We start from the raw sequence: 23,612 nt of genomic DNA, 5'->3' as shown, positions 1-23,612 counted from the left end.
ATTTAAGTTAAGTTTAAGCTTTAAGTTGTATTTAAATTGACACTTTATATTTAGGTTAAAATGTTTCGTACTTGCACTGTTGTTAATTTACTGCTCTGTGTGCCTCTGAATTGCCCCCCGGGGACAAATAAAGTTTTTTGAATTGAATTTGAATTGATTGAATTGAATTGAATGGGTATGACTTTATTCCCAGCTCTGGCTTCCGACTTCCAAAATAATAGAAACACAGCAGGGTTCATTGCCTTCTTTCTATAATTATAGTTGAACCAACTCTTGACAAGTTTTCATTTGTTTAAACTGAGTTTAAATTAAATTAAATTTGTTTAAATATGGATTGCAACACAAACTTACCACTGTTTAAAACTCTCCACAAGCGGTGACTAATGTTCAGAGCGCTGTGACTGCTTCTGCCGTCCGCACAAACTTGAACATCATTTCTTCCCTATTTTCAGCCAGTCTATTCATGCCTATTCAAACCTCCACAGACCACAAATAAAAAGGAGAGATTGCTGAGAAAATTGGGAAATGATTTCTCATTTGCACGGCAATGAACAGAAAGTCGAACCAACAATGAGATAACGGCAGTGGCCTGCCAGAATCTGTGTGTGTCAGTTTGTCTGTCCGAGCAATCCAAATGACATCCAATAATGCAGTGATGCTGGTCACCATGGCGATGCCGTATGAGTCATTGTGAGGGTTCGTTATGGAGACAAAGGCCTGTGTCGACTGCATCATGATGATTAGAGACAGAGTGGGTTAGCCTAGATACCAGCACACATGCAAATAAACATTGTATATAAATATACTCTCAGCATCTCCTCTCCACTATGCAATTCCACACTTGTCAATCTTTCTTCCTCTTGCAATATTAAAGCAGACTTTACAGCCTAAAACCGCATTCAACATAATCTCACTCTTTCTGGGTTAGTATCTCTGTACGCAGCATCCTGAGGTTTGTATTTTTACAGTCATTATTGGAGCGCTCTCGGCTACGCTAGTCTGTTAAGAAGCTTGTGGTCCAGAGGGCTTCGGGTTCCAAGTAGAACTTCAATTCATATTGTTGAGTTAAGAGAATCAAGGAATTAGTATACAATCCTTTGAATCACTCACATGTGTGTTAGGTATCATATGGGATCAAACATCTTCTTGTTATTCATCTAACCGGAGTGTACTTCAACCCAGCTTAACAGCGGGTCAGACAGGAGCAAGAGAGAGGGATTAGGCCCTTTAGGGGACTGCAAGGGGAAAGTAAATGATAGATTAAAATTGGGAGATGGGTTCAGGCTATGGGTGATCTTCCTGTCGGGGTGATCGCTTCCTACCATGTCCTCTTTCCATTTGTTTCCTCTCCATTTCCCCTCTTATCCTCTACTGTTTTTACAGCTTTCCTCTTTTCCAATTCCTTTTCTTAGCTCTTTCCTTCAATCTTTTTCCGTGACAATGTTGAACTGAATGTCGCATGATGATTGCAGATTATTGCTGCTAATAGTGATAAACAATAAAGGGTGATATAGCAATACAAATAGAGTGATACAAGAACCTGCGAGACTCAGAGTTTGATTTCTTTCTATTTTAGTCTTAAGATCAGGATGTAGTGATATAAATAATGTTTTATTATGTTCTAAAACCTAAATATGAGCACAATCTTCACATATTTAATAAAGTTTGCTGGGAAAAGAGGGCTGATATTTGCTCGTATTTTAGATTGGTAGACTCTTAATTGTTATGAACACTGACTTACTGTACCTTTTATTCTACTAACAACACAAGTGATCTCTACCTTTATGCATCGCAGCAGATGGCTGTTCACCAATGAGTCTGGTTCTGCTGAAGGTTTTTGGCAGATAAAAAATAATAACTTGAAGTTAATTTACATAACTAAGAATCGTCTCGAGCTGCTCTTTTTTTATAGTGTCCTTGGATAACTTTTCTTGGCACTCTAAATGAAATGGATGATTGATTGATCCAACTTCTGATTTTGAATTTTACATACTTTATTAATCCCTGAGAGATATTCTGGTTAACACGCTGTTATTTAGAGACATGCTTCTCACACACACATGCACAAACAGGACCTGTGGACAAGCTGTGGAGAGAGGTCATAGTGGGGCTGCTACACACTGCTATGGGAGTGCACCAGAGAGGTTGGGGGTTCGTTGCCTTGCTCCAAGGCACCTCGGCAGTACTCAGAAAGTGCCCTGGCACCTCTACAGCTAACAGACCAACTTCCATATTATGATCCGCATTAGAACCGGCAACTCACCAGTTCCCAACCCAAGTCCCTGAGCTACTGCCGCCCCAGATGCATGTGTAAACCTATTTACATAGGTCAGGTTTGGCAAAGGGGTATGGATGGCCCTTTATTCCATATGCTATGCCAATGGCCCTATAACTTACAAACTTATACAGACTTTTTATAACTTTAGGGACATAAATTAAAGGCATTTCTCTTAGAGAAAATATTTTGGATAATCTAGCTTTTCGTTACTTTGTTATAGTTTTCTGTTAACGATAATAACCTTAGTGATAGGTGATCAGTGAAAGCAGGGTTGCTTTTAAAAAGGTTCAGTGTATTTTTGCACCATGACCTCATGACCTCACCTATTCTAAAACATAAATGATAGTTTACTGTCTGTCTCGACTCTCCTTTGAACTCATTCACTGAAATTCACTCGTCTTCTCTTTTCTCCTCTATCACGTCCATCTTGGCAAACAGAGAGGGAGCGAAGGGTGAATTAATAAAGCAGCAAAAGTGGAGCACAACTCCCTGAGGTCCGCCTTTTCTGGGACGCTGACACAGAGAAACACAGTCACACACACACACACACACATGCACACACACACCTACAACACAATCTGCATCAAGAACCTGACACACATGCACACACATTAAAGTGAGGTCCACATGTGCCTAAGTCACATGAATCACCAAGGAGGAGAATACCCTCCACACCTCCCATCATCTGCATGCCACTCCATATATGGAGGGTGGAGGGGCATGAGGAGGGAGGACAGGGGGAGTGAAGAGATGAGGACACTGAGGAAGAAGGAGGAGTTGGGAGGACAAGAGCCACGTGAGGAGGGATGCTTTGAGAGTGTCACACAAGCCGGTGACACTCAGTGGTCCCATTTTCAAGTGATTCCCCTCCTGTTTCCATTTCTCTCCTTTTCCTGTTCTGTCCTCTCGTTTCCTTTGATTTTTTTAGCATTTATCCACCTTTTTCCCCTCATCTCCTGCCCCCTTTACCTTGTTGTCTCTTATTTTCTTTTCTTTACTTTTCTTGGACAGAAGTCCCATATCGCCAACATTTCCCCCTCTCCCTCTGTTTTCCTCCTTTCTCTCCTACTTCTTTTTGCTTCTCTTTCTTTTACCTTTCACCTCTCCAATACCCATCTTTTAAACTTATTTTCTTTCATCTCTTCTCCCGTTTCCTTTCCTTTTTCCTCTTTACTTTCTATCCTGTCATTTCTTGTTCTTTCATCTGTTGTTTCTTCCCATATTTCCATTTTTCTGTAGTCTTTCCTTTTCTTTTCTCCCTCACTTGTTCCCCTCATGTTATTTCTTGCCTCTTGTATCATTTCCTTTTATCATTAATTTCCCCCTCTTTTGTTTTAAATCTCTTTAATTCAGTGCTATGTCCTCACCTCTCACCTCACCTCTCCAATCATCTCCTTTCCTTACCTCATTTGCATTCCTCTTTCCTTTCCTCCTTATACTCCTTCCTCATTTCCCTCTCCAGTCCGGTCCTTTTTCATTTAATGGCCCCTTTCTTCTCCTTTCATGTCTCTTCTCCTTTCCCTTGTATTCCCTCCCCTTCTCTTTTACTGTCCTCTGAACTGTTTGATAATAGACACATATACAGTGGGCTCTTGCATGTTGCATGGAGAATATAACCACTCTGGCAATATTGAAGCTTCATGTGGTTACGTTACTGATTTATGCAGCAGAGTGAAGATGCTAACGCTTCTGTGCTGCCTGACAAAACTCAACGTCAGCAAAAACCGGACACTGTCAAAGGATTTTTAGATATAAGAAAACAAGAAAACTACTGGAAGATATGATGCACAAAAAAACTACAGCACCAAACCTGAGCCTGTTTCTGGGTTTCACTTTGCCTTAAATACATCATTAAATATTTGTAAAACACGCTGCTTTACAGTCACATAGGGAGATATTGTTTATTAATGGCGTACACAAATAAACCTGTTAATAATTAAGCCTCCTTTAGCAATAGAGAAGGAGGTCCCTCAGGAATTTAATTGTGAGTCAGATTGCTGTAGTGGGCACCGTCACATGCTGGGGATCAAGCCAGCAACTCTTTAGCTACTCAATAGATTCTCTAGCAGATCTGCCAAACGGCTTTTCCTCCCTCTAATCCATCCATCTTTACCTTCTCTCTGTCCATCACTTTGTTTCCAGCCCTCCCTACAGTGCGCTGGCTGAAACACAGAGAAGAGGAGGAAGAAAGGAGCAGACGATTTAAATTCATTCTGAATCAGTGAGTAAAACTAGTGGGTACATGTTACTGAAGGGGTTTTTAATGATGCCAAGAATGTACTAAGATATCTTCTGTCTTTACATGATGATTGGGAAGTGACAGGTGGAGTTTTTGTTAATCGAACTGCTGTACAATTTTGTAAATGTTGACGGTTGCACCTCAACTACTCCCAAATATATACATATTAGAGGGACTCATGAAATGGAAAATCTCATAAAAATAAAATGACCTCACAAATATGCTTAAGGACAGTACCTGTGTATCCAAATTACTTTTCAAAAAGTATTATTTTTTTTTTTATCTCTAACACCAATTATAATAAAACATTTGTAACTTTTTAAACAGAAACTTACAAAGTACTGTGTTGTGTTTTTCAGTGTATGAATAATAATACGTTCATTTTAAATGAAAATTCCTTCTTGTAAGTATTTTTGATTCAAAAACTAAAAAACATCAGGGCATTATTTGACCATCTATTACCAGAAGAGGATATTGTGTTTGTCTTGACTCCACATAGTGGCAGAAATTGGAACAAGAGACTCACAATGCAGCCGCATGAACACGATGCATCAGGTATCCATGCAGCCAATGAACTACAGAACTGAAGAAAAAAAAATGCATGGCCCATTTAGAAGAAGTTACAATGCAGTTAACCTCCTTCTCACTCATGAATACACATGAATTAAAGCTGTGTTATTCTTGAAGCACAAAAGGGAAAAAAAAATTTTTTTAAAAAGAGATACTATATAAAGGAATGCAAAGGAGAGAAATATAGACAGAAGGAAAACATGATAGAAAGAATAAAAGAAAGCAGCAGTAAGAGGAAGAAAGAAAGAAACAGAGCTTCTTGCAGAAGCCCAGGGGGTATCCTGCTATCCCAGAATGCTTTGCTCTAACCTACTTTGGTATTTCTGTTTCTGCCTTTGTCTCTGCAGCGCTCTGAGTGGGCTAGCTATCCTCACACACACCAGATCTGACTGAGTTTAATGCTGGTGTGTGTTCCTGGGTTTCTAACCTTCAGAGGAACAACTTCATAAGAATTATCTGCTGATTTATTGTTCGCGCGTGTGTGTGTGTGTGTGTGATGGCGACCTTAAGTCTTCAGGCATAAAACCTCTGACCTGCCTATTCCTAAAGAGATTAAAACAAATATTTTGTCTCAGCTTTGGACACACACACACACACACAAACACACACACACACACACAGACCTACAGACAAGTCAAGACCTTACAGTTTCTCAGAGATGCTCAGAACAGCCTTCTAATGGCATAAAAGCCACAAATAACAAGAAACTTGTAAGAGCGTGCTTCCCTAATCAACGTTATAGTGCCAGTGTTGTGTTGCGTGTGTCCTTAGGTCATGCATAAATATGTAATTGATTATCTCGGGGTGAATGAATGTGTGTGTATGCATGTGTATAAGCAAGTCTGTGCGTGTGCGTATGCGTGTGTTTGGGAGTTGTGCGGGCTGAGTGGGCAGCCTGACGACCAGCTCAGCAACACTCTGTTACCATGGAAACTAATGAGCAGAGCAAGGAAGAGAGGAGTGTGATGAAGAGAGGAGAGGAAGTGAGATCTGTCTCAGTAACATTCATCATCATCATCATCATCTTCATTGTAAAATATTAATGTAAGCATTCTGTAAATACTGTGCAGAGCAAATGAAGTATAGGGGAGATGGGCCTAGTCTGTAGGGCTAAATATTAAGCCAATTTAGAAGTGCTTGAAAGCGTCATTCTTAATTACAGCCAGCAGGGGGCGACTCCACTGATTGTGAAAATAGTGTGTGAATTGTAAAGCTGCTGAAGTTTGTTTTTCATTGTTGATTGATTCATTTATCTTCTAACACATGTACAATTTTGATTAGTAACCCTAAATTAGTTGTATTTGTTTTAAGCTTTATGTTTATTTATATTTTCTTGTGTTTATGCAATGATAGCACAGATTGCAGAGTCAGATACATGATTTGAATACACAAACACCATTACACCATTACCCACATTACATCAGAAAATGTGATGTGTGATAAGCCTATGCAGCTTTAAATGTTCAATACTGATTGGTGTTTTCATTGTGTCCTGACAGTGACAAAGACTAAGAACATTGAAGTAAATGAAAGGGAAAACCTGCAGACTCCAGCCTAAACTAAGTTGATAACAACCACAATGATAAAAACTGGACTTTTTTAGGTACTAGTCCTATTGGTTTAGTATAGATCAGCTGCTTAGTGCTGTATTGCTGAACCATTGTGTAGAAACAGAAGGGTCTCGTCAGTTTTCTCTCTCTCTCGCTCTCTCTCTCTCTGCTCCGCCATAAAAAAAAAAATCAAATCAGACACACAGCTGCTCTTGCTCATTATGACATTGTATTAATTTACACTAATCCCCTAACTTTCAGATTGTTTATCCTACTCTTCAGAAAACTACTGGGGACCAGACTTAAGTCCTCAGATGGGAGGAAAGACCCCACAATGTCTCCTAAACACTCCCCCCCCCCCCCCCCCCCCCCCCCCCCCCCCCACACACACACACACACACACACCTATTGTCAATGTGACATTCAACACTGGAACCAGGGCTCCACCTGCTGCATGCAAAGTACACACACACACACACACACACACACACACACACACACACACACACACACACACACACACAGATACACACACACACACACATATACACACACACTCATCACAGCAGTGTAAAATTGAAATAAACTTCTCCAGACTGTCACCAACATGACTCATGACTGTCCATACAGATCACTCACTGTTCCTTCCAGCTGCACATTCACAGGCTATTTTGGTACACTGCTGCAAACTGTGATTAACATTTGACTCCCACCTCACAAACAACATACATGATCAAAACACATCAGCAAGGAAGCACTCGTGTTTGTATATACCTACCCACACCTGCTGTGTTGTTTATACAGAAATTTTTTTTTTTAAACTCCATTAAATTTCTGACCAAGGCCAGCCCACCATAGACTGTATGCATGGACAAAATCTCAGTGACGTCGCCCATTGGGTTCTGAAGCTGACTTTTGAAGCTCATCAATGGCGGTCAACATATTGGAAATGCAGTCTCAAACAAACTTTTGGTCAACCGACTGACAGGCAGAGAGCTGGAGCTGAGGCGGGTCTTAAGCCTCCTAACAAACAGCTACAACAAGCCCGTCAGATCCGCCATGCCCCTTGTTATGAATAACTCTTATCAAAGAATAAAATCGACAAAGATATATACAAATTAAAAAAGGCCACAGGGCATCCCTTAGACCCCCCATGTCACCTGTCTTATTCACATTATAATACATTTTGTGGTTTCTCCTCATACTAAACCAAATTCTTCATTCTCAACTATTATTCATCAGCAGCGAAGCTTCCTAGTGATTGTGGGACCACATAGATTATTTAATACAGTAAACAGTGAATGGATCAGACAGCAGATGGTACTCTGAAAGCTCGCTGGAAAACTACAGTGGATGAGCTGCCAGATCCGACTGGTTTCCTCTCTTTTAACTCGTGTCCTTCCTCTAATCCTTTCTGTCCTCCCCCATTTTTCCCCCTTTCCCTTTAACTTTCCAAGTTTTGTTGCGGCACGTATCATATTCTGTAACACTTCACATAATCCGTTATCTGCTCATTTATATCTCATAGTAACACACTAAAAACGGTTATTACTGTCAAGGAAATATGCTTAAACCTGCATTTCAGCAGCAGATAAAAGAAGAAGGGTTACATAAGTCTCTTACCACTCTTCTTTTGTTCTCGATTCAAACCTTTTTTTGGGGGGTTGTAGATGTGTCTTTGTTGTTTTTCACTCTGTAGTGGTGTTGTGAAGCTGAAGTTTTGTGTATTTTCTTTGCAGTTCAGTGTGTCTTTGGATGTTTCGTGTAGCTTTGGGGTTGTTTTGTTTGTTTTTATGCGTATTTTGCGGCTCGTCAGTGGTTGTTTGTTACACATTTTGGTTGCGTTATGTCATTTTGTAGTTTTTTTGGTGTCTCTTTGTGAGGGGGTGTGTCTTAATCTTGTAGTTTGTTTAGTGACACTGTGGTTGTTTTGCACCGCTCTGCTTCAATTTTGTATCTCTGGGTGATTTTTTTGTGCGTTTGTTTTTTTCTTTATTGTTTTATGTCTATGTGGTTGTCTATTTTTTTGTTGTGGTCAGTGTGTGACACTTTTATAGTTTCTGTGACTTTGTGGATGTTTTGTGTCTCTTAATAAGTGTTTGTTTTCTGACACTTTTTGGTCATTTTCTCCACTACACCGACAGCTTTGTATATCTTTGTGGATGACTTGTGTCTGATTGCAGTGGTTTGTTTGTCTCTGTGATTGTTATGGTATCAGTGGTTGTTCTGTGTTTATTCTTTGGGTGGTTAGTGTCTTTCATTGTTGTTTTATGACACTGTGGTTGTTTTGAGACACATCTTGCACCACTCTGGGACAGATTTAAATCTCCTTGTTGACGTCTTGGGTGTTTTTGTGGTTGTTGTGTCTCTTTGTGGTTGTTTTGTGTTTATTTGTGGTTAAGGTCTCTTAGCGTCATCTTCTGACTTGAGATAATGTATCAGACATTGCACATCTCCCTTTGGATCTTTTTTTCCCCAACATGTACAGTTGTGCACCCAACATCTGTAAACCAATTTTGATGGGTAAAATGGGTTCCCCTTTTGGTTTCAGATGCCTTTAGGGGAAGTTTGTGATCAAAAAATGTATATCAATGCTTTTGTAAAATACACAGTTCAATATTGATGGTTGTTTTTAATTGGGCTCTGAATGTGAATGTTGTGTGAACCGAAGGAATCTAAAGAAATAAAAGAAACTCCAGCCTAAAATAAATGAATAACACAGCTGGAGACATTTTCATTGTTAGTTTCAGGGGCCTTTAATGTAAGTTTGTGATTCTGGGCTTTTAATACAAACACACACGCAAGTATGGAGGTTACAAACATTAACCGAACCGAACATGTAATAACTGCAGGCAGTTGTCGACTTTCAACCCCAAAGCTCTCTCTAATTGGCAAATGGTAGGGAGGGATGACTCACTCTTTCTCTCTCTCAATCAAATAAACACAAACACCAGCACTACAAACTATGACGCACACAAGTGTAAATTGAATGCTGTTTAATTTTCTAAATAAGCAGCGAACGACACTAAATTAGTCAGAAAGAACTACAAACAAATTGAACTGAGGAAATTACACGCTTGAGCGGCCTGCTCTGACAATTGTCAACAACAAGAGTCAGGATAAGTCAGAGCCCACTTTCACTGTGCTTGTGTGTGTGTGTGTGTGTGTGTGTGTGTGTGGGTGGGTGGACAGTTAAGCTGAGTTGTCATGTTGGACAGAACATATCTGCATAACTACATATTCAGACCTTAAAATACAAGCCTGCAAACAAATCCTCAGGTGTTTGAAACGTCCCCCAGAGATAAAGGCCTAGAATAATTGGAAAAAACAATAAAAAAAACAATAAAGCGATAACAACGTCATGCAGAGGAGAACTTGAGGAGCAGGAGGGAGTGAAAGTAGACAGATAGAGCAGGAGGAAAGACTCAACAGCAGACAAGAAGGAGAGAGAGGAAGAGAATGAGTGGTAGGCAGGAGACGCTGTGTGGGCTGACTTTTCTCTTTCTCTGTCTTTCTCTCTCTCTCTATCTCTCTGTTGGGTGCTATGGTAACCTACAGAGGTACAGCTAATCATAGAGAAGAGGAGAGAGGAGAGGAGCGGAAAGGAGAGGAGAGGAGACAGAAAAGGGGATAGGAACCGGGGACACTACTGTAGATAAAAAGAGCTGAAGAATCAAAAGAGAAGAAGAAATGAGGGGTAAGGGTAGAGAGAAACAAGAATGGGGGTAAGGTTAGAAAAGTGTGATTAGAGAAAAGGGAAGAAGAGGATGAGGAAAGAAAACAAAAGACAAGAGCTGACATGAGAGAAAAAAAGAGTTGAGGCGGACATAAGAGATAAAAGGGGAGGACAGATTAGAAAAGGGGATTAAACAGCAGAGAGGAGTTGAAAGGAGAGGAGGAAACTAAAAAAGTAAGGAAAGAAGAGCAAATAAGAAAGGTGTAAAGGCAGAGGAGAGGAAACAACAGGGGGAAACAGGAGTAAGGAGAAAAGGGAGCAGAGAAAAAGTTTCAATAAAGAGAGGAGAGGAGAGGAGAGGAGAGAATGAAAAAAAGTGAGAAGGATATCATGCTATGAAAAGGGAGTAAAGGAGAAAGGATATGAGAAAATTAAGGAGAAAAAAGTGAAGGAAAAAAGAGGAGAATGACATAAAGACGCAAAGATGAAAACAACCTAAAACAGGAAAAAGACTGATAAAAGTAAAGCATTACCAAAGTGAGGACAGAAGTGAAGAGTTTCTGAGTAATTCATTTTAAAGACAACAGCCGGAGCTCAATAATACTTCAATACTCCCTTTTCCCCCATATCAACGAAAATAACAGAACTACGAGCTATAAATAAATCTATAAACCACATCAGAGTGTATCACTAAAGAAGAAGCCGGTCTGTTTATCAGTTAACATCCCAGAATTACTGGATGATGGACTGCTTTAATTTTTTTTTTTACAAATACTCATGGTCCACAGAATCCTTGGGTTTTATCAACCTCTGACTTCTCCAGTCATAAATCTCCTTCACTTCGTTTTTCATTCATTCAACTGTGATCTCATAAAGCAGAGTTACAGACACACAAACACACATTTCAGTCTTCTGTAAATATATTGGATTATTTCTGTAATTAAAATCATCTAAAAAAAGCTTTTTGTGAGCAGACCTCCGATTAGTTTGTTGATGTAGAGCTGATGATAAAACACAAACACAGCAAGGCCGTAAACGTTTCGTTTTTTTGTATTTCGATTGCTGTTTAGAGCAAAGTGGAGGAATCACAACATGACTCAGCCCGATGAAATAAGGCGAGCACTTTGTCGCCCATCTACAAATTGGCTTAGACAGCAGGGATAGATAAAGTAACATCTGAGAAGTTTTATTGGTCATTTTGAGTGTCTTTATGAATGTTCTGGGTCTTCTCGGTGGGCGTGTTGAGTCTCTCTAAAGTCCCTTTGTGTCATTTTGTTGCCATTGTCTATCTCGTAGCAGAAGTTTTGGATCTCCCTGGTTGTGTTGGCTCTTAATGATATTCTTTTGTGTCTCCTTGTGGTTGTTTAATGTTTGCTTTCTTTCTCTGCATATTTATTATTTCTTTGTTGCTATTATTGTCTCTTTGAGTCTTTGTGGATGTTTTGGTGTTGATGGGGGCTTTTTGCCATTATTTAGAGATAGGACAGTGGATGGAGTCAGAAATTGGGAGGGAGAGTGGGGAATGACATGCGGAGAAAGGAGCCCCAGGTTGGACTTGAACCCGGGCCGTCTGCTTGGATTACTACACCTCCATACATTGGGAGCGACCTTATCACTTGGCCCTCTGCTTCCTATTTTGGGTTTTCTCGCAGTACGTCAATAAGTAGATTTTGTACAATATTTATAAAAAACATGGCTATCTTACTTAACAGAGTTTGTTTGGTGCATTTTTTTTATCCTAGAATATTTTATGTTTTTTTTAATTGTTTTGTGTTCTGCCAGGGTTATCCCCCCTATTCTGAATGTGATTCCTTATTTCACACAGGTTATCTGAAGCTTCAGGACAGTCGGAGACATCGATGGAGAGCTGCTGTTTGTCGATCACAGGTTATAAAGCCTTCATGTTGTTCAATAATGGAAACAGTTCAAAGCTTGTCACTGAGTGAGTCACTCTTTCCAAGTCTCTTTAACTGTTTCATCATTTCTAGAGTTTTGACAGATGAATAAATATGTTTAAATGTTGCCATTAAAGGGTGACAAAAACCTGGCACGCTATTTTTCTCTCATGTGTCTCTCCCCCCTTTCTGTGTCTCCTTCCCCTCTTTCCCTTTTTTTCAGCATCCTACTGAGAATGATGCAACCATACAGTAACAGACAACTCACAGACATACAGACACACTTGCACATAGTCGTCCTGACACCAGACTACTATTTGATCTTAAGGTCATTCAAAAACACACTGTTTCTAACAGTCTGTCTCTCTAATATGTCTTTTTTTTTTAAGTCTGTCTGTCTGTATTTATAGGTCAGGGAGCCCCTATTGAAACTGAACCTCTTTTAATTGTATTTATCTGGCTGAGTAGACCTCTCTTAAGGGTCCAGCCCTGTGCTTGAGGTCTGCTGATGAAACCAATCCTTTTGAACGTAAATTAACTGCAGAGACAAATGCTGTAGTTCTGCAGATGGGGGCAAAAAAACAGGGAACAGTTTCTATCTGTGGTTCTGGAGGAAAAAGGCATATTTTGCATGCACATTTGAAAGATTTGCTTTTAACGGATCTCGATAGACTTTTGAATTTCTTTAGTGAATCGTTAAAAAGTCGTCTGCTGACATAAACATAGGCTGTATCTCAAATTTCTCTTTCCAGCAAACATAAAAGTGTCCTTCCCCAAAGAGCCTTTCTTCAAAACAGACAATTTAGTTTGTCGAAGTATAAAAACACAGGTTTGACAAGTAACACTAGCAATGGTTCAGCTGTATTGAAGTGGCCCTCTTAGCCGCACGACAGAGTGACAGTAACCCTGAAACAGACAAAGCCAAATGGAAATCAGCCATCATGTCAACACATCTGTGATGAAGGCCAATCATTATTACATCAGTAAAACTGAGTGTAATCAGATGAATTAATACAGGATCTAACTTCCATCATTTCTATCTGCCTTTCATTATGAATGTCTCATGTTTTACTTGAATCATTAACATTGTGAAGCAACAGCGATATGTCTCACACATCAGAGGCATAACATTTGGCTAGTTTAATCAGCAAAGATATGAGAAGAGGTCTGACCAGCACAAAAGAGAAAATACCTGTCCCTGACCTCGTCTCTCAATGAGCGAAAAACCTCAGAAGTTCTTATCAGAAAGCATCAATCTTCAAACTGTGAGATTTCAAAAGAAAGAAGGAGAGAGAGTGGGAATAACTCTTTGTTACTGGAGAGATCATTTCTAGGAGGAGATTCATGGGATTGTATAAAAGGCGTCAGTTGCAGTCATTTCAATAATTGTAATGTTGGACATGTGTAACAGAATATCCTCTACACCCATTAACTGAGGACATTGTCTAACCAGTTGTTCTCAACTGGTAGGTGGTCAAAAAGTTAATGAACCGCCTTTAGTTTTGTTTCATCTGAGGTCCAAACTGCATAATTCTTCATTAAACAAATCTCATCGGTTGAAAAATATCAGAAATTTTGGTCGCATTTTCTCATTAAGAAGTTGGAGGTGGGTCCTGAGGCTAGACCAGCTGAGAATCACTCGTCTAAACTATAGGAATAAGTGATGGCTAATTTGAGCATTTTTGTAGTTTTTTGAAAACATGAATGAGAATTTCATCACTGTCACATCTCAATAAACGAATGTATAAAATTAAGTGGGAATAAATATAAATAAATGTACCATGCCAAACACATCATACCCCAATAACAGATTAAGTCGATTATCAATGACTTCCTATGTCAATGACTTCACTTATATGATAAGGAGGAGTACCAGCAACAAGCTCACCTTCAAACCCAAGGAACAAGTGGTAAACAATAAGGGAGTCATAAGGATCGCATATTGGTTCACCAAAAAAGTTACATACGTTTTTGTAACTCTAGTGCTGTGCACAAGTATATGTTTGAGGCATAGCTAAAGTTTGTGTTTAAAATATCTTAATTTGTTTACCAGTGCATCCATCCTGATCTCCCTCTTATCTTGATGTTTTAAACACTTTACACTATGTACAATTTTTTTCTTGTAAGATTATTTTTATGCCTTTTATGCCTTTATTGTAGAGACAGGACAGCGGATAGAGTCGGAAATTTGGGAGAGAGAGTGGGGAATGGCATGCTGCAAAGAAGCCACAGGCTCACATGATGTGAACCAGGGCCACCTGCTTCTGGGGACCACAGCCTCTGTACATGGGGCGCATAAACTCCACAAGACAACTAGCGACCCCACTATGTCCACTTCTTATTTTACTATCCTAGATACTATGGCTATGAGGTTGTGGGAAAAAAAGTAATTGATAGTATGGGTAAGCCATTTTGTGAGGACTGCCCTTATAAAATGCTGCTTTGATTATTTTTTGTCTTGTTCAAATTGTTGGAATAATTTTATAATCTGGAATAAGTATAATAATTTTGCAGATCAGGTCAACCACAACTTTTGGATATCAACATATTCCTCCCAGAAACAGAAAAGATCCAATTGAACTCTCCTCGGATAAAACTCTGAATTCTACAAACAACTTCAGACACTACTGACACAGGTCAGTGTGTAACCACTACACAACAGAATCAAACTGCTGAAGCTCGATCAGGATGTCCAACAACTAAATGTTGCCAAAAATGTTGCCAGGCAACAAACATTTCAGTTGCAGCCTCCATGCTGAGTCTTCGATGTTTTTTCATAGACACTACATTTGTTTGTGGGATGTTGAAACAGAAACCCCACAGTGCTGTGTGAGGATGATACAGTCGATGCCACAGTGGTGTCATCATGAGCGAATCGCCCTCAGAAAGAATTTGTCACCTTGAGGATATCATCATGGTAAAAAAAGAGGGGAAGCCAGAGTTAGAATCAGACCCATGCATGAGACTATAAAGGGAATCTTTGCATCTATACCAGAGTGTGGAAAAGCTGCCATGTCTCCATAAATTCTTAAATTCTTTTTTGAATTTCTCCTCAAGAGATACCAATTGTTTTTTTGTCTGCTTGTTCAAGCACTGATGGCTTTTCATCGGCTTCTCTGTGTAACCACATATAAATATTCTAGATGTCTTGTTCATCAGCTTATACATGTGTAGGTGTATAAATGATGCACAAGCAACTGTCCATGCAGCGCCTCTCCTGTGCAAACACAGTGTCAGCATCATCCAGATCCCCTCACAGGAGTCAGTCAGTGCAGTAGAGATTTAAAGCCACATTTCCACACACTCCAATCATTCATACATACATGTCAACTATATCTAAAAACAAAAGCTGATGTCTTTTATGTGTCACTGTTCCTTTTTTTAACCCCTCTATGACAAAAGTTCAATGTAAGCTTGCACTTGGAACGATTGGGACGGGCTCTGGAATCTAAACCTGCAATGACTCATTTGAGTGGGTCACTTGGTTTGCATGACTAGTAATGTTGCAAAATAACTACTGTAAATAAGTTTGCCATATTGATGTAAGTGGATGTAAAAGGTGAATATTTGTCAGAGTTATGCACATAAATTGCTGATGCTTCCCAAAAGTGTGCCAAAAGAATAATCAGTTTTTGATTTTTGAAGAATAGGTTACAGCCGGTTGAAGACAGTTACATTGAAAGGGGGCTTTTGGATCTTTAGAAAACATTCAGCTGGTAGAACCTAAAGTCAGAAGCAAATAGATTAGAGTTTGACTATAAGATGGAAAAAGATGGAACCAACTCCCGACTCTTTCAAACTTAAGTTAAACTTCTATTATCATTCTTCCGCTCATTTAACTGATAGTTTACTTTACTGCACTTATAGTACAATTTCTTTATCGCATTGTGGGAAATTTGACACTTCTAACTATAATCTGCACTGAATTCAAGTATTTTTTTAAACGTTTGTTTTGGGGATTTTTTATGCTTCCACTGAGAGACAGGACAGTGGACAGAGGCAGAAATCAGAGAGAGGGAGAGCGGGGAACGACAAACAGGAAAGGAGCTACAAGTTGGACTCGAACCCGGCTGCCCGCTTGGAGGACCATTGCCTCAGCACATGGTGCGCGCACGCAACAACCACCAGGCCACCGGCGCCCCATGTATCCCAAGTATTTCAATTTTTTTTTGAGGAATTGCCTTTTATTTTTTGTATAATTGATTATACATTTGTTTTTATTAAATGTCTTTCTGACCATTTATTTTGCTTCTTAAAACACTTTGTGTTTGAAATGGGTAACAAATAAAGCTGCCTCAGGTAGTAAAATATGAAGACTGAAATCCGCTGGAAACAGCAAGCCTGCCATATGTTGTTCAGTTTGGCTTACCATTTTGCCCTGCTTTGAGTCATAAAGTTCACTAAGCTAAGCTAATGGTCTCCTGGCTGCAAAGCTTTTTTTAAATGCAGAGTTTGATATGGAGGTTGTATTTATTTATCTTCACATATTTATATTTTTTTCATATTACGTTGGGCTTAATTCTGTCACAATTACATTTTACCTAACCATATACCCCTGCTAACAGTTCGAGCTGAGCTAATTGTCTCCTGGCTGTCGAGTTACATATCTGACATTTATAGAGGAGAAAGTCGTTGCATGGAGTAGCATGTCGTGATGGCCAAAGTTAGGGCTTAACTCAGGGAGCATCGATTCATTTTTTCAGTAAGGGCTCTCACAAATACAAATGTGTGCGTGGGTGTATTCGTTTGTGTATTGTGAAAAGGACAACATGTTTCTTTCTCATCTCAGTTTAGTATTATTGGACCAACATACTTTCCAACACATCACAAATTACTGAAGTAAGTGCACTAATGATGACATTATTTGATTTTACTTAATTTTACTCAAGTAATGTGGGAATGTTTTTTTGCATTAGGTACATTTTACACCTCTTGTTGACACATTTCCAGTGATAAACTGTCATGCAGGCTGTTCTAAAACGTGAAACCTTTACCAGCCAAACCCCGTTCAGGAGAGACTTGAGTCGTAGCAGGACTCAGGCTCTGACCACAGGTCTCATTATGTTACTGTAAACTTGGCTGGAAGAATCTGTTAGCTGAGGGACATCCCAGTGAATCTGTGGGTTAAGTTGAATATCATGTACTTGTGATGTTGTGGGCTCAGATCTGGCCCCTCTACTCCCTCTTCCTCCTCACTCTGTCATCTTCCCTACCACTGCTCTGCATACAGTCTAATGAAGCAGAAACAAATCGCAGAGCTTTCTATCTGCAGTAGACGGAGCTGTGAAGATGAGATGTTCCCTCCTACGCAGGCAGGCAGACAGGCAGTAGCTCGAGAGACCCCAACACCTCCAACTGTAGCTACTGTAACGCTGTGGAATATCTGATTAACAGTGATGGCAAACAGGAAGCCTGCAGCCAACATCTGAGCAGAAACATTAATACCACAGATTTATATCTGCAGTGAGGATCTGAATTCACAGTGTGGGCTAATATCGGACCTGCAGTCACAGAAAAACAGATAAATAAAATATTTGGCCCCGGACAGGTTAGATAACTGCTTTAGGTTACCTGTGACAAATTTTCTGAACCTGTTACGTTGCTATGTCAGTCCTTTCTCTTCCTGTTGACAAGATGGAGCAGAGCTTTATGAGCAGAGTGAGTCAGATATCGAGATGGTTGAAAACTAAAATGTCTCCATTCAGGACGAGGAGAGTGCCATCAAAAGCAGAGGAAGCAAAACAATTCTGTAAATTGTATCTCTCTACTCGATGCCAAATGTTGTAACAAAGCCCTTTGTATACTACCAGGTAGTTTTGGAAGCTATATGATGTACTTAATGTCATATGTTATTAGTATAGATTGTGACTTATAATACGTGTGTGGTTTGTGTGTCGAAAAGGGAAGCTAAGTGAGACTTTAACTTCAATGGTGCAAAGCTTTTGTTACTGTTTCTAACTTAAAGGACAAAACACTCTGCAACTTTGGGTTTTGAGTTCACACTGCGACAGTGGCAGAGCTGCAACACAAGGTGCTGGCCTGTCAATCTAGGGCAACTCCAAGTTCAGAGTCTTGGCCAAGGACACTTTGATTTGAACAAGAGAAGCTAGAGATCAAAGATCAAACCACAGATCAATAGATGACACACTTTCCCTCCTGACAGCTGCCTCAGTAGTTCAAGTTTTGATTTGCTGTGTTCTTTACAGAAATAAGTGGTTCCGTCAAACATTACTGGAAAAAAGGATCAGCTCCTACAGGCATTTCTCTGTTCCTTTCAAACAATTAACAGATTGTTCATTGAATAGGGTTAATCAAATGGGTAAACTGCATGCTTAATGTGTATAAAACACAATTAAGTATTAGGAAGAGCGTTTTCCTTATTTTCTGAGTAATTCAATTTGAGGTTTGGTCTACAAGACTGCAGAAAAAAAAAACATTTAGGTTGCAGTTAACCAACCACTATGTCTAAGAATAGATGCAATTCCTCAGATTTACACATTGCCTGAAATGCTGTTGAGTGATTTTCTGTGAGTAGCATTGTCACTTAACTTTGACATGAGTTTAAATATTCCTAAACTGTTTACATTTCATAAAAAATCTTTAACATTTGCCTTAAAATTCTGTAATATAATAAAGATGCTCATTCCAATTCATCCTTTACAAACATTATTCTATTGCACATCTGATAGTTTGCTTTTTTTATTTTTTTAATCCAAGAGCAAATCAGCCTCAACTCAAGAGCAATTACATACAGATGTTTCCTTGCAGGAATGTGAAAATCAATATCCTCCCTGAATCTAATTTGCAGACATTTGGACTTTGGAAAACTGTCTTTAATTCACACCTGATTTAAAAAACAGCCTTAAAGTGTCTGAGAGGTCTTCAGGTGGTCGGACAGAGGAGTCTTTGCTAAAGAGCAGCCGAGCAGAAAACAGAGTCCTGGGGGCACAGAGGAGCCGGCTGTGGTCTGACCCGAGGTGACTAATGGATGTGTTTTTGAGGGGACTCCTGTGGTACTGAGGGGTGTCACGAATGCAGTGCACTTACAAGCAAGTTGAACTTAATGCATGACCTGCATCTCATTGGGACTTTTTTATGATGTTTTCAAATTGTGAAAAGACACTTTTTTTTCACCTGCCCACTTGTTAACTTACACAGCAGTCCACACCAATAGAGTGCTAAACAATCCCACACAGACATAACCACATATACGGATTCCTCCAAAGAAAAAGTGGAGTTCAGACTGTCCAACTGGAGCCAGCCTCTGTGTCTTTCAGATTATTGTAGCAGTGAAGATTTTCTAGACTAGTGGGACAGTACGACGATGCTGCACAGCCCTGATCTACGAGTATAGATGGAGTGTTATGTAATTAATACTCCTCCTCCTATGCAGATACAGTAGACGAGCCTAGAAATCCTGGCCTCAGCTTTAACTGTAGCCCTGAAACACCAGATGCGGCTCATGCGTAGGGTGTCTTTTCAATCATTCTGGCTCCTATAGTCCCATATAGACCGGCAGCTCTTGACTCAGCTAAAGCCTTTGCATAAGTGATACTGTAAAACAGGCATCCACTGGTTTCATACTGTTACACCACGCAGCATGCAGAGAATCTGTCTCTTTCTGTGTCACCCACACGCTCATATATATTTATACATTACAGACCAAAGACAGACTGGTATACCTGCTATCCCATTATTCACAGGTGAGCCAAGACAGACAGAGAAAAGTGGAGTGGGGACTTCTCTTACCTCACAAATCCCTCTTCTTCAGGAATCCTTCCTTTCCTCTCCCCGTCAGCCGGCTTCTTCACACGCTCCAGCTTTCATCCCCCCAGTAAAAAGATGAGAGAGAAGGACTTTAAATAATCAGCGTTCCTCTTTTTTTTCCTTCCTGTGTTTTCTCTCCGTATCTCTCCTCTTTCCCAGATTTTTCCACACAGTCTCCTGGGGAGGATGGAGGGAAGGTGGGAAGAAGCAGGAGCATCAGTGATACACTGCCGCGCGCTCCGCTGCAGGAGGCTGGACGTCAATCACACAGGTAACCTAGGGAACGGATGGGCCCCGCCCCCCAAGACGACGCTGATTGGTTCGGCTACAGGGAACCAGAAGTCACAAGTCCTCGCAGATCCACAGATGGTACACGGAGCGAACAGTGGTGGGATCATGCACAGAGCCAAACAAACAGTAGTGGATTGCAGTACTTGTGAACTCTCTTTCTCTCCTCTCCGTCTCTCTCCCTCTCTCTCACTCTGACTTCAGAGCTGGCCGCTTTATTTTACAGTTGCTTAGCAACAGACTCGCCTGCGAGAATGTGTTGCAGAGCAGGAGGAGAGATGTGGGAAGAGAGAAAGGAGTTCAAGTCCTCAACTCTCTCTCTCTTTCTCTGTCAGAGGTGTGGATGGATTCTGAATATTTCATCTCGGAGAAGCAGCAGCAGCAGCGGACCGTCTTTGTGTTCTGGAGGCTGCTGAAGGCAGTAAAGGCAGTATAATCCACTGAGAGTTAGTTAGATAACAAAGGGAGGACAAGAAAGTCCCACAAAGCACACTACATCCCCTCATTAAAGGGTTTTTTTGAAAAAGGATGATGGGGGGGCTTATACTGTAGCATGACACTCAAGACAGATCTAATGCTTCTTTAAGTCTGGTTTAAGGTGATTGATCAACCCAAATCTGTCATTAAGCATTAGAGATACATTCTCAATAGTGAACTGTTCAGTACTGCATCCCCGGTTCAATACGCGCTTGTGAATTAAGTTTTTTTCGTTTTTGCAAGTAACTAGCTTCCATGCGTTGTATTTCTCTCCAAATTGTCTCTGTTTGTGTTTGCCTGTGAGTCCAATGCGCTTGGATAAGGACATGAGATCATAAAAAGTCAAAACCAATGACTGTTTTACTGCTATTGTTTTTCATTATTGTTACACAACAAGCTTGAAGCTTTGTGCGCTCTAGAGACCATGTGGTGCTTGCAGTAGAGTTTGGTTTACTTTTTCAACACTTCTCATTTTTATAATAAACATATATTTATATAATTCATTAAACAATGGTAAGTGTTGCAATGTTTTAATTTCTTCCTTTATGAAATGTTTTACTTGGTTATTATTTCACTATCCTACTGTTATGTATTGTATTGATTGCTGATACAAGTCGTACAGGGACAATAACATATATCTTCTCTTAAAAAGTCTTTACATTTACAGTTTACATATTAAGTATATCTTTATGATTCAGTTCTGTAGATTGTACTTTGAGATGTCCGTAACAAGTTACACTGCATGCTTAATATAATTTATAATCCATGCTGCTGCAGTGCTTAAATTGACAGTGAAGATGATGGGACACGCAGCTGTCAGCAGGGGGCACTGTTTAGGGAGTGCAGGAGAGAGGTATAAATTGAGTTTTTTTTTTAAACAACCACATTTTACTCGACTGGTATGTTTAATGTATCATCAGTTTGTTTGGCTCTGACATCATATATCAAACAGACAGTCATATTTTCTGTGGCTGTGGTTTTATACCTCTTTAAGAAGCAGACAGATGTGACAAAGTCCTCCCAAAGGAACTGACTTGCAAGGATCTGTCCTTGTGGAGTCCTGTACTTAAAGTCTGAACTGCCAGACTTTTCCATTAGAGAGTCATGTTACTTTGAATGCAGAATGCATGATGTGCAATACTTTTCTCAGACAATGAGATGACATTTAAAGAAAATGCATTATCTGAATATTTAAACACGATCAAGACTAAAAAAACAACACTTTTATCATGCAGCTCTCCACTGTTCCCTGTAGAAAAGGTCAGATTATTGTTTGTTACTTTTAAATCATCTGACTGAATATGCTCACCGAGGTCTGGGCCTTGACTGCTGATGCTTTGGATCCAGACTTCCACAGCACAGCTGCATACGAGGTCTCAGAAGAGTGCTCGCTCAATCACTCAAGGGTGACGAAACATCAGGCAGTCTGAGAATTTAAAAAAAACAACATTTTATGAATATTAAACCCCTTACAAGAAAACAGAAGGGCAGCTTAAGCTGAATGTGGTTGGAGTAGAAAATTGAGTCACTGGGAGGTTTTTCTGTTTGCGTCAGACAGAAGCTAAGAGCCTTGAGAAACCATTTTACACTCAGGCTGAAGCCTGGAAAAATATGTGAAGCACTTATGACACATTTACGGTACATAGAAAAGTGATGCTCAACTATATTTTAGAATGTTATTTAAATATTTTTGTATTGCTGTAGTTTATGCCAATAATGCCACTCAATATTTCTTCTATTTAATGCATTACAAGAGGTTTCAAATGATGAGAAGGTGTATAGGCAACATGCATTTGATTTCACTGCACTGGCTGTACACTGTACTTTTAATGTATATGACAAATTCACTTAATTGATTGAATAAACCTTTAAAAAAATGTCAGTCAGTTTCATTAACATTCAAAAAATCCTCACAGTAGCTTTTAGTAAATGTACTTAATTCCATCATTGAGTAACTGGTGCAGTGGAGAGGCTGCAGCCTGCATGTGTCTTTGTGTGTAGCTGAGAGGTCAAAGCAGGAACATCACTGGGAGGAGTGATGATGCAAAACCAAAGTCAGTGAGAGCAGATGATAAAAGATCAACCAGACTGACAGACAGAGCCGCTCTGCAGGGACACACAGACGAGGCAAAACTGATCCAACCGGACTTCATCCATCCTGCACTTTAGTAAAATAATTATTTACTTAAGATTCACAGGATAATTCCTAAGAACCCAACAGGGGTAATTTTGTGTGCATTTTAATTGTCATTCTGCCAGCACTGCAGGCATCTCGCAGTCTTTGATTAAAAATTCATGTTTGAATATCATTATGTCAGTCAAGACACATTTCAAAGGAGAATAAGTGGGGTATTATATAGAGATACAAATATATCCATGCAACTATGTTAAACTAAGTCTTAAAAAGGATATGCTTTAAATTTAAAATTAGATATTAATGCAAGACAGTTTTTTTTCTGACTTTCAGCTTCACACGCTGAGAATAGCCATTGAAGACAATTGGCCACATAGGTCAAAAAACACCACAGACACTGAGGGTTGCCGTAAGTGTCTGTCTCTTACAGTCTTTTGCTTTTCAATCTTACTCTTAAATGGTACTTGTCGGGTCATGTCATGTGCTAAAAGTGCTCAGTTTCGTCTTGTAGAAGCTGTTAAATAATGCAATAAGCCATCAGCCGGCTTTGTCAGAATGAGTCAGTCCGAGCAAAAAGACGGTTCAAGATTCATGAGGACATTTTTATGATGCTGGGTCTCAGGGTGACAAAAAAAGGAAATTATTTCAACTCTACAGTGAAAATTGTTCAGAAAGAGACAGTTTTGTTGCACAAGATAGTTCATTTATAAACACTGTGTTTTGGCAAGTTGGGGTCAG

At 39.7% G+C, this 23,612-nt stretch overlaps 1 protein-coding gene across 1 annotated transcript in view; it reads right to left on the bottom strand.

Annotated features, from left to right (window-relative positions):
- Positions 1–20,437, bottom strand: part of lrrc7 (leucine rich repeat containing 7) — a 124,095-nt gene extending 103,658 nt beyond the window's left edge. Inside the window, exon 1 of the mRNA XM_061034507.1 lies at positions 19,958–20,437. The gene's annotated coding sequence lies outside the window, so the exon portion shown is untranslated. The remainder of the gene's footprint in view (positions 1–19,957) is intronic.
- Between the last annotated feature and the right edge of the window lie 3,175 nt (positions 20,438–23,612).

This window comes from Labrus mixtus, chromosome 3 (genome assembly GCF_963584025.1).
Source record: "Labrus mixtus chromosome 3, fLabMix1.1, whole genome shotgun sequence".
Classification (NCBI taxonomy): domain Eukaryota; kingdom Metazoa; phylum Chordata; class Actinopteri; order Labriformes; family Labridae; genus Labrus; species Labrus mixtus.
Note: the sequence above shows the minus strand (reverse complement) of the source record. Positions and strands in the feature narration are given on the sequence as shown.